We start from the raw sequence: 11,238 nt of genomic DNA, 5'->3' as shown, positions 1-11,238 counted from the left end.
GAGAGGCAGGCAGAGAGAGAGGAAGGGAAGCAGGCTCTCCGCTGAGCAGAGAGCCCGATGCGGGACTCGATCCCAGGACCCCGAGATCATGACCTGAGCCGAAGGCAGCAGCCTAACCCACTGAGCCACCCAGGCGCCCCCCGAAGGCAGATTCTTAACTGACTGAACCACCCAGGCACCCCTAGGATCTTTTTAAAATACAGTTTTAGAATATAGGTATGTTTATAAAGAAACAAATTTTGACCTAGCCAAAACAAAAACAAAAAAAGAGAATTCATTGTATTTATATTTATAATTTTTTGTTGCTGTTGTTGCTACTGCTGCTATTGTTTTTCTGTTAAGTGATGTGTGAAGCAGACGTTCTCAGCTCTTCCCTGAGCCTCATTCAGGTGCAGAACCTGGATGGGCCAGACAGAAGGAAGCCAAATGGTGGGGTGGGCAGGGCTGGGTAGTCATCATCTGGTAGATAAGCCACAGGTGACCAGGAGTCGTAGGTCTGCCTCACTGGCTTCTCATGAAAGGGTATAACCATCTCTAAGCAAAGTGTGTATTTTCTGGTCATTGACTTTTACAGGCCACATCTCCCTTTTCATGTTCCTCTTGTTGCTTTACGATGGAAATGGTCATTGAAACAAATTTCAGAACTACCATATCTTTCAGAGCACAGAGGTGGTTGCCAGAGGTAGTGGGTAGGGATATGTGAAATGGATGAAGGTGGTCAGAAGATACAAACTTTCAGTTATAAAATAAATAAGTTCTGGACATGGTGACCACAGTTATCATACTGTAATTGATATTTGGAGGGTGCTAAGAGAGTAGAATTAAAATTCCTTATCATAAGAAAAAAGATTTTCCAACTATGTGTAATGGTGACCATTAACTAGAACTATTGCCGCCATCATTTCTCAATATGTACACATCCTGACTCATTCTGTTGTACATCTGAAACTATTACGATGTTATTGTAAATTATATCTCAAAAAAAGAACTAGCATATTTTTTGAAAGTATAGTATTTATAATATTTATCATTATTTGAAAATGTTACTGCAATCCAACGAAGACTTAAAATAGAACTGGTAAGCATACAGTTATATTTAAAGTTTGTTTTAACAAGACAAAACTTTTTAAGATAAAGCCTTAAAATAATAGTGCTTTGTATATGGAGAAAGCTTAAAAAAAAAAAAAGATGCTGATTGACTAACAAGGTGATATTCTGCTCCCAGAACAACTGGAAGGAAACTTGAGCTTCTGCCTCTCTCATTATCTTTGTAACATCTGCAAGTTGGTTCCTTCTCTCTGTAGCTAGAGGTGGTCTTCCCCATTTTTAAGAAAGCAATCAGTATCCCAAGTAGAAAACTATTAGCTTATTAGCTGTTACAAAGAAAATAATGGCATTTTCCATTTTCTCTTCTTGATAAATGTTAATAAAGTTGTGTTCATCAGTTTCCCCCTTCTTCAAAGGCTTGAATGGGTGGAAATTTTGAGGACTCAGTTCTGACTGATCTTGTTTATCCATTTTTCTTTCTTTTTCCACCCAGTGGACACAAAATATACTTTAAAGACTTTAAAGAAAACCCTATTTTCAGAATCACCCCAATCTGAACATAGAAAAACAGTTGCTCTGTCATACTGTCTTCCATGGAAAACAGTTCCCATGGGGACAACCCAAGAAGACCGTTCTCTGCACTGGCCAGGGGGCTCAGGACTTCATAAAGGGTATTTGTGCACTGTCCTGTTCCCAAACCACCCTGTTCCTCCCTGGCTTCCCTGACAAAGAGCAATGAGAGTGGCCCCTCAGTTGTTAGTGTCTCCTGCTGTGTCTGCAAACCCACTGAAACAAGTCCCCCCTTAGAAAGATGCAGGACCCTGGATTAGTGAAAACCTGCAACCTGAACTGGAATTCCCAGATTACTCGAGGACAGCTTCTCCACTTTGGAGGGAGACTTTGCTTCAACCTGATTCTGGCTGGGAAGAAGAGTCCCTCCGTTTCTTTATGCTAGAAAGGGACCATGTCCTTGACTTTCTTCCCTTTTATTTCCTGTTTCCATTCTGAGCATAAATCTCTCCTAAAAGGCCATGAAGTTCACTCTCACACACCATTCATGCCCTTCTCACTGCTCAGCTTGTCCCTAACCCACACTGGTGGGTATGGTATTTATGATGGCAGAAAATGTTCTTAGAAGAAAAGTGATGTTAATGCAAAGCATCTAGCCCTGAGCTTCACTAATCACTTTAAAAGGCCAGCTCTGGTATGGAGTGAAACAAGGTTCTTCTGAAGTTCCTCTACGCTGTGGCCAGAGCTGCCTCTCAAATCTACCCTTAGATGGTTTGTGAGAACAAACAGAACTCTGCCTCTAGGTCCAGAGGAGAGCTATCCAGCTCAACCTTGCAAGCTAGTCCCCTGGACAGCCCACAAACATGGAACAGCGTCTGTACCCATGCTCCATACCCTCTGCTCCACTATTTTAATACTAGAAGTACTGGTATTAAAGTGGGCAGGAGGTGTGAGCCGTCAAGGACCCAACATAAAAGTCTATGATCCTTCCATCATCCCAAACCATTGCAGCATCATGGAAAACAAATGAAATTGCCTTTTCTGTGGACTTGCTCTGGCATAAAGTAACGAAGAAAAAGGGTCTTGCTCTTTTGCTAAAACAAAGATTTTCTCTTCTCAATGAAGAATTGTCTTCTATCTATAGCTAGATCACTTATTTTTTTAAGCAAATGTGTTAGTAATTGGTAAGGAATCCAATACAAAATAAAACTAGGGGCGCCTAACTGACTCCGTCAGCGGACCCTGTACCTCTCGATCTCAGGGTTGTGAGTTTGAGCCCTGTTTTGGGTGTGGAGAGCCCTTAAAAATAAAACCCTAAAAACAAGTAAACAAAACAAAGTCATAAGTAGTCTTTTTAAAATGTAGCTTAAAAGGCGCTATTGTCACAAACTAGGTATGATGTTAATAGAGAAATGATTCTACCACCTGGTATCTGCTGGAAAGAAGAGCTAGTAATCATTTAAAATCAAAGTGATCCTTTTTGTCAGATAATCCTCAACTTTTAACCAGAATAAAGATATTAATTCTAGACAACATGCTAATTTATTGTTACCTTACAAAGAGTTCTTGATGCCATGTTACTACAGAAGAAGGGACACTAAGAAGGGATAATACCACCCCTCTAGCTTCTGTGAAACAGGTTGACATTTTTTTATATCTGAAGTAAATACTTTTCCACAGCGATTTAAAGATTTTTCAAATATAAAATTACTCACACCATGTGCGGTAGAGTTGTGGTGTCCCTGTTGCCCCTTCCTTAGGGCAGTGTAGCAGGCTCCAGTTTCTTTCCTGTGCCTTCATCCTGTCTTGCCCTGAGGGGCAGCTTCTCTTCAGCACGTGGGCACCATAGCCTGACGGTCCAACCTCACTGGCCGCCAGCTGGAGTATATGACAGTACCCTGAATTGGCACTGCGGGACAGTCACCCTCCAGCTTCTTGTCACAAGTAGAGCCTGGAATCACTACTGCACAATATAAATCAAAATAGTGCTAAGAAACCATATTTTGGTATACGCATTCCTTTAGATTTTCAAGAAATCTCTCTCTCCAGCTATTGGGACGAGCAAGCTCTGTGCCTGGACCATAGGCTTTTGAGTGCGCTGGAATTTTCACAAATTACTCCTTGGCCTACATTGAGGGACATCACGAACAAGGAACTTGTTGAGTCTCTCAGTGTGTTTACTGTAAAGAGGTTGCTAATTGCATTGCACATTCTCTCCAGGAGATCCCACAAGAAATTTTACTTTGAGTCTCAGAGTCAGGAATGAATATGGTTCCTCTATGTAACTAATTAAAATTAATTTGTTTTAATTTTATTGTCACTTTGAAGCATGTTATCTTTCTTGTTTGAATGGACTGCTAGAAAACTGAGAGTCAGCTTTTCTGAAGTTTATCCTTAGCAAACTATCCTCTACAATATTCAGTTTAAATTTTTAAAAAATATTTTCTGCACAGTGAAGGAAACAATCAATAAAACTAAAAGGCTGAATGAAAGATGATATTTGCAAATGGCATATCCAATAAAGGATAAGTATCAAAAAAAAAAATAAGGAACTGACACAACTCAACAGCCAAAACCCAAATAATCCAATTTAAAAATAAGCAAAAGACATGAACAGTCATTTCTCCGAAGAAAACATATATAAGGCCGATAGACCCATAAAAAAAGACGCTCAACATCATTCATTATCAGGGAAATGTAAATCAGAACTACAATAAAAAAAAATTAAGTGAGATATCACCTCATACTTGTCAGAATGCCTAAAATCAAAAATGTAAGAAATGAGTGTTGGTGAGGATGGGGAGAAAAAGGAAACCTCTAGCACCACTGGTGGGAATGTAAACTGGTGAAGCCACTGTGGAAAACAGTATGCAGCTTCTTCAAAAAATTGAAAATAGAACTATCCTATGATCCCAGAATCGCACTACCGAGTATTTACATCAAAAATACAAAAACATTAATCCAAAGGGATACAAGCACCCCCACATTTATTACAGCATTATTTACGGTAGCTGAACTGTGAGAGCAGCCCAAGTGTCTGTCAACTGATGAATGAATACAGAAGATGTGGTATAAATAGGTAATGGAATATTACTCAGCCACAAAAAAACAATAAAATTTTGCCATTTGCAACAACATGAATGGAGTTAGACAGTGTAATGCTAAGAGAAATAAGTTAGTCCGAGAAAAACAAATGCCATATGATCTCACTCATATGTGGAATTTAAGAAACATAACAAAGAAGCAAAGGAAAAATGAGAGAGAGAGAGACAAACCAAGAAACAGACTCTTAACTATAGAGAACAAATTGATGGTCACGGGGCGGGGGCGGGGTAAGTGGGGGATGCCTGAAATAGATGATAGGGATTGAAGAGTACACTTATCATGATGAAAATAAAATAAAAATAATAAAAATTTTTAATAGTTTCATTTTTATTTATAATTTTTATATACTAATCTTACCTTCTAGTTTTTTCCTATTCTTTCTACTCTCATTTTAATTTTTTCCTGCTTTTCTCTTCCATTCAATTCAGATTTTTACCTCAGTTTCATCTATTTATATAACTAAAAACCTTTGAAACAGGAAAAAGAATAAATAAAGACTGGAATACCCAGTTATTTTCCAGTGACAAATAAAATATCTCTTTTCTTCCTGAATTAATAGGAAAGAGAATGCAGTTATAGAATTTTATCAAGTTGGAATAATTATATAGAATGGTGTTGCAAACAAATCCACTGTTATTGCTCAAAGAACCATTGTATGAAGGATTGAAGGTGAACCCAAAGTCAGGAGCAAATGCTACAGAAAGAGGAAGACAATGGTTTAGGAAGCCAGAGCTAAAGGAAGATACCCAGCATTACCTCCAGAATGACAAACCATATGGGCTAATTCCTATCTGTAGCGAGTTGAATAGTGACCCCTTAAAGATATATCCAAGCAGAACCTTGGAATGTGACCTTGTCTGTGTTCAAAGGAAATGCAAACGAAGACCAGACTTGAAAATTCCCTGAGCAGACCAAACCAGCTTAGTCATACAAGGGAGGCTTAATTTAGTTTATTTTGCAAGACAAGCAAGGCTAACTTGACCGTGTGTCACTCCTTGCTTGAGCCTGTGAAGATCATAAGTAACAAATTGTTCCCAAAAATTGATATGAGGTAACCACTGACCAATTCCTTTTTATTTAAGAAGATTCTAATATTGCAACCAGTAGCTTTGAAGAGTACACAGCCACTGCCTCCAGATTATGTGAACTGCGTTCTAACAACATACCTCTGAGCATCATTCCATGTTTTGGTTTGGGTGCTCCTGGTCAGCAAACTGCCTATTTGATGTATACACGATACATTTTTACTAATTACTACTTCAGTGATTTATTGGTTTTACATCTCTTTTTTCCTGAACTTTTGGAATAAGTGTCTTTCAAAATGTAACGAAGGAAAGGATCTAGGAAGGAGATCATCCTAAATTAAGGTGGATCCTACCCCCAATAGAAGCATCCCTGTAAGAGACAGAAGGGAAGACAGAAGGAAAAGCCATATGAAAACTGGAACAGCAATCGGAGGGCAGCCACCAGCTAAGAAAAGGCAAGGAGATCATATGATAGTTGTCTTTCTCCGATTGACTTATTTCACTAAGCATGATACGCTCTAGTTCCATCCACGTCGTCGCAAATGGCATGATTTCATTTCTTTTGATGGCTGCATAGTATTCCATTGTGTATATATACCACATCTTCTTTATCCATTCATCTGTTGATGGACATCTAGGTTCTTTCCATAGTTTGGCTATTATAGACATTGCTGCTATAAACATTCGGGTACATGTGCCCCTTCGGATCACTACGTTTGTATCTTTAGGGTAAATACCCAGTAGTGCAATTGCTGGGTCATAGGGTAGTTCTATTTTCAACATTTTGAGGAACCTCCATGCTGTTTTCCACAGTGGTTGCACCAGCTTGCATTCCCACCAACAGTGGAGGAGGGTTCCCCTTTCTCCACATCCTCGCCAGCATCTGTCATTTCCTGACTTGTTAATTTTAGCCATTCTGACTGGTGTGAGGTGATATCTCATTGTGGTTTTGATTTGTATTTCCCTGATGCCGAGTGACGTGGAGCACTTTTTCATGTGTCTGTTGGCCATCTGGATGTCTTCTTTGCAGAAATGTCTGTTCATGTCCTCTGCCCATTTCTTGATTGGATTGTTTGTTCTTTGGGTGTTGAGTTTGCTAAGTTCCTTATAGATTTTGGATACTAGCCCTTTATCTGATATGTCGTTTGCAAATATCTTCTCCCATTCTGTCAGTTGTCTTTTGGTTTTGTTAACTGTTTCCTTTGCTGTGCAAAAGCTTTTGATCTTGATGAAATCTATCATATGATCTCCCTGATATGAGGACATGGAGAAGCAACATGGGGGGGTAGGGGGATAGGAGAAGAGTAAATGAAACAAGATGGGATTGGGAGGGAGACAAACCATAAATGACTCTTAATCTCACAAAACAAACTGGGGGTTGCTGGGGGGAGGTGGGATTGGGAGAGGGGGAGGGGGCTATGGACATTGGGGAGGGTAAGTGCTATCGTGAGTGCTGTGAAGTGTGTAAACCTGGCGATTCACAGACCTGTACCCCTGGGGATAAAAATACATTATATGTTTATTAAAAAAAAAAAATTGGTATATATACCACATCTTCTTTATCCATTCATCTGTTGATGGACATCTAGGTTCTTTCCATAGTCTGGCTATTGTAGACATTGCTGCTATAAACATTCGGGTACACGTGCCCCTTCGGATCACTATGTTTGTATCTTTAGGGTAAATACCCAGTAGTGCAATTGCTGGGTCATAGGGTAGTTCTATTTTCAACATTTTGAGGAACCTCCATGCTGTTTTCCAGAGTGGTTGCACCAGCTTGCATTCCCACCAACAGTGGAGGAGGGTTCCCCTTTCTCCACATCCTCGCCAGCATCTGTCATTTCCTGACTTGTTAATTTTAGCCATTCTGACTGGTGTATCATGCTTAGTGAAATAAGTCAATCGGAGAAAGACAACTATCATATGATCTCCCTGATATGAGGACATGGAGAAGCAACATGGGGGGGTAGGGGGATAGGAGAAGAGTAAATGAAACAAGATGGGATTGAGAGGGAGACAAACCATAAATGACTCTTAATCTCACAAAACAAACTGGGGGTTGCTGGGGGGAGGTGGGATTGGGAGAGGGGGAGCGGGCTATGGACATTGGGGAGGGGAGGCGAACCATAAGAGACTATGTACTCTGAAAAACAACCTGAGGGTTTTGAAGGGTCAGGGGTGGGAGGTTGGGGGAACAGGTGGTGGGTAATAGGGAGGGCACGTTTTGCATGGAGCACTGGGTGTTGTGCAAAAAGAATGAATACTGTTACACTGAAAAAATAAATAAAATGAAAAAAAAAAAAAAGAAAAGGCAAGGAGTGCCAGCAACCACCGGAAGATAGGAGAGAGGTATAAAGCAGATTCTCCCTCACATCCTTGAGAAGGAATCAAACCTGTCCATACACCAATTTTGGATTTCTGGCCTCCAGAACCACGAGAGAACAAATTTCTGTTGTTTTAAGCCATGCTGTTTGTGGTAACTTATTACAGCAGTCCTGGGAAACTAATGCACCATCTTAAATCTCCAGATTAAAATTCACACCAATTTGGGATCCCTGGGTGGGCCAGGTCATGATCTTAGGGTCCTGAGATTGAGCCCCACGTCAAGCCCTGCTCTAATCTTCATGTTGGGCACGGAGCCCACTTAAGATTCTCTTTCTACCGCTCCCTCTGCCGCTCCCTGGCACCACTCACATAGGCGCTCTCTCTCTCAAAATAAGTAAATAAATACAAAAATAAATATCACACTAATTCATGTTTTAGGTTTTAAAAACTTTATCTGTGAATTAAACTCTTGATTAAAGTGACTTTTTCTAAATGAAGTAGTTTAAATATTAAATATTTAGAAGAAATATTCCGAATACAAATCAGTAATTATTTGTCATATTAAGCTGAAGATGTTTACATTTCAGCCTAAATATTTTAACTTCCCAGAAGTGTATACACATAAAGACTACTCACCATCACATTTGTATTTTAATAGACAACAGTATAATATACAAGGGAAAAATACAACTCATGTGTGCATGATTTCTTTTATTCAGATTATGTCAATCAAGTATAGAATTCCTCAAAATATGGTTATTAACCTTGTGTTCATATCATGGAATGTAGATCTTATTGACAAACACTTTTAAAATACGCAAGTCAAGTTAATCATAAGTCATTACATACCCACCAGGAGAAAAGGAGAAAGGGTAAGAGAGAATTTACTAAGACAAGAAAATTCAGGACATATAATAATACAAGACAAAATCTAAATGGATACTAGACAGTGATGAAAGGTAAATTAATACTATTGTATTAATTAACAAGGATAAACTTGTTTTAGAAAAAAATAGAAATCATCTCATAAAAGAAATAAGAAGGAAATACAAGGTTTCTTGTATTTTTTTTTTACAAAATAGTTCGGTGTTCTTTTTACTCTATTCATGTTAAGCTCAGTGAAGTAAGAAAAGAATATCCAAATATTTAGAGATTAGTTTGCAATACCTAATTTCACCAGAGGATGGTAGAATAGGGTCAAAACATGAAAAAGTACTACTTCATATTTTTCTCCCAGTTCACACAGTGAAGTCATATGATATGTCTAACTTGGAGAACTATCAAAACCTTTTTATTCAAAAACAGATATTAGTGGGGCACCTGGTTGTCTCAATCAGTCAATGGAGTGTATGATCTTGATATTGGGGTTGTGTGTTTGAACCTCACGTAGGTACAGAGATTACTTAAAAAAATAAAATCCTTAAAATTAAAAAGAAATAGGTAGATAATACATGCATACTGTTGGCTGTTAGTTTGGTTGATTTGCTTGTTAGTCTGATTCTTCTGGGGTAGGGGGAGAAGAGTGGGGAACACTCCACCCTGGGACATTACAATATGACCTACAAGTTCCTTGTCATATCAAATCAACAAGAAATTAAGCCCCTGAAAGAACGGTTTTCAGAGACAGTTATAAACAAACTGAGTTGATTTGTAAGAACTTTACAAAAGTTGGAGGGAAGGGAACTTATTAACCAATCACAATCTTCCATTCAAAACCCTTAAAGCGTTTGGGGACACGCTGGGAGGGGCCAGGAGCAGCCAGCACAAAAGAGAAGGGTATTTTTTCCTACTCATGAAAATTCCCAGTGTGCACCCTACTAGGCCTCTTACACTCTTCTCATCTCATCCACCCAACTTCTAGCAAAAGATCAAGAGAATTTGATCTTCAATAGGAACTTTTGCTGCTGAATGGGCGAAAACTGGGGGACAAGGGTAGGCAGTAAATGGTCCACATCTTCTTTTCAAACAGTAACTGAGGTCCTGTTAGCTGCAGCCTACCACATTCTGGGGTTTCAAAGATAAATAAGGTCTGGTCCCTGCCCATGAGAAGTTAAAAACATTGAGAGTTGGGGTGCCTGGGTAGCTCAGTCGATTACGTCTGGCTTCAGCTCAGGTCCACCTGATCATTGCCCCACATTTGGGGGCCCCATCTAATGGAAAGGCACCCCTTTCCTGACCCTTCTTGTCTGGTTCCTGCTGCCCCAGACAGCCTCCCTGGATAACTCCCTGTCTGCCCATCTCAAGGACATGACCCATCTTCCTAAGCCTCTCCTAAACCTGGCTCTGCACTCCACAATCAGTTTCCTCTGTTGGCTGCAATAACCTAGTACTGACTTTGGGCCAGAGGATGCCTGCAATGGGCTCTTTAAGTGTTGCCTGAATAGGAAAGCACCTCAGTATCACCTGCTGTTTTAGGTTTTAAGCAAAGAACATGATAAGTAAACTATTCATGGAAATGACAAATAATTTACATCATAACTTCTGGCAACATTGTATCCCACTATTCTTTGTGTCAATATAGGCAAACTTGAAGGCATCAGGGCCTGCCTTTTGCATTCTTATCTCCTGGAACTGATCCAACATAGAGACTGAAGGAGGAGTTCTGAGCTTCTAATTCCAGATCTGCTACTTTCATGCTGTGTAACTGTGCAGAAGTTACCGCACATCTCTGAGCCTAGGCTTCCTCATCTGTAAAGTCAAATTAAGAATAATACTAACTTCACAGGTTTGTTATGAGAAGTAAATGAGATAATGTATGTTAAGGGTATTGGGCATAGTACTTGGCACAGAGTGAGCAATAAATGGTAGGACAGAATAACACAGCTACAGTTTAGAGCTAATTTTTTTTTACTTAAGAAATCTGAAAGTACTACCATTAGAATTTTTATTGCTGGAAAGTTTCAAGTGGAAAATATATAAACTATCCCATTAGATAAAGAACCAAGTTTCACATCTGATTACTCAGTCCCCAATTTCTCGAGGGCTCCATATTCAGGCTTCTCCCTTTTTTTTTTTTTCCCCTCCTGCCACTTGCATTTTTGACTGGATTTATTTCTTTTACTATAGATTTAAAGAAAATGCATCAATTTTAAAACTTTTAAAGTAAAAGTTTAAAATGAAAAATAAACCTTTCTCTTCCACCAGACTTCCTATTCTTTTTCCCCTGAGATAATTACTCTACCAAATTCTTACAAATCTTCAAGCTTCTGAAAATATTTTTCACACA

Source organism: Meles meles, chromosome 1 (genome assembly GCF_922984935.1).
Source record: "Meles meles chromosome 1, mMelMel3.1 paternal haplotype, whole genome shotgun sequence".
NCBI classification, from domain to species: Eukaryota; Metazoa; Chordata; class Mammalia; order Carnivora; family Mustelidae; genus Meles; species Meles meles.
The sequence above is the reverse complement of the archived record's forward strand: the minus strand, read 5'-3'. Positions refer to the sequence as shown.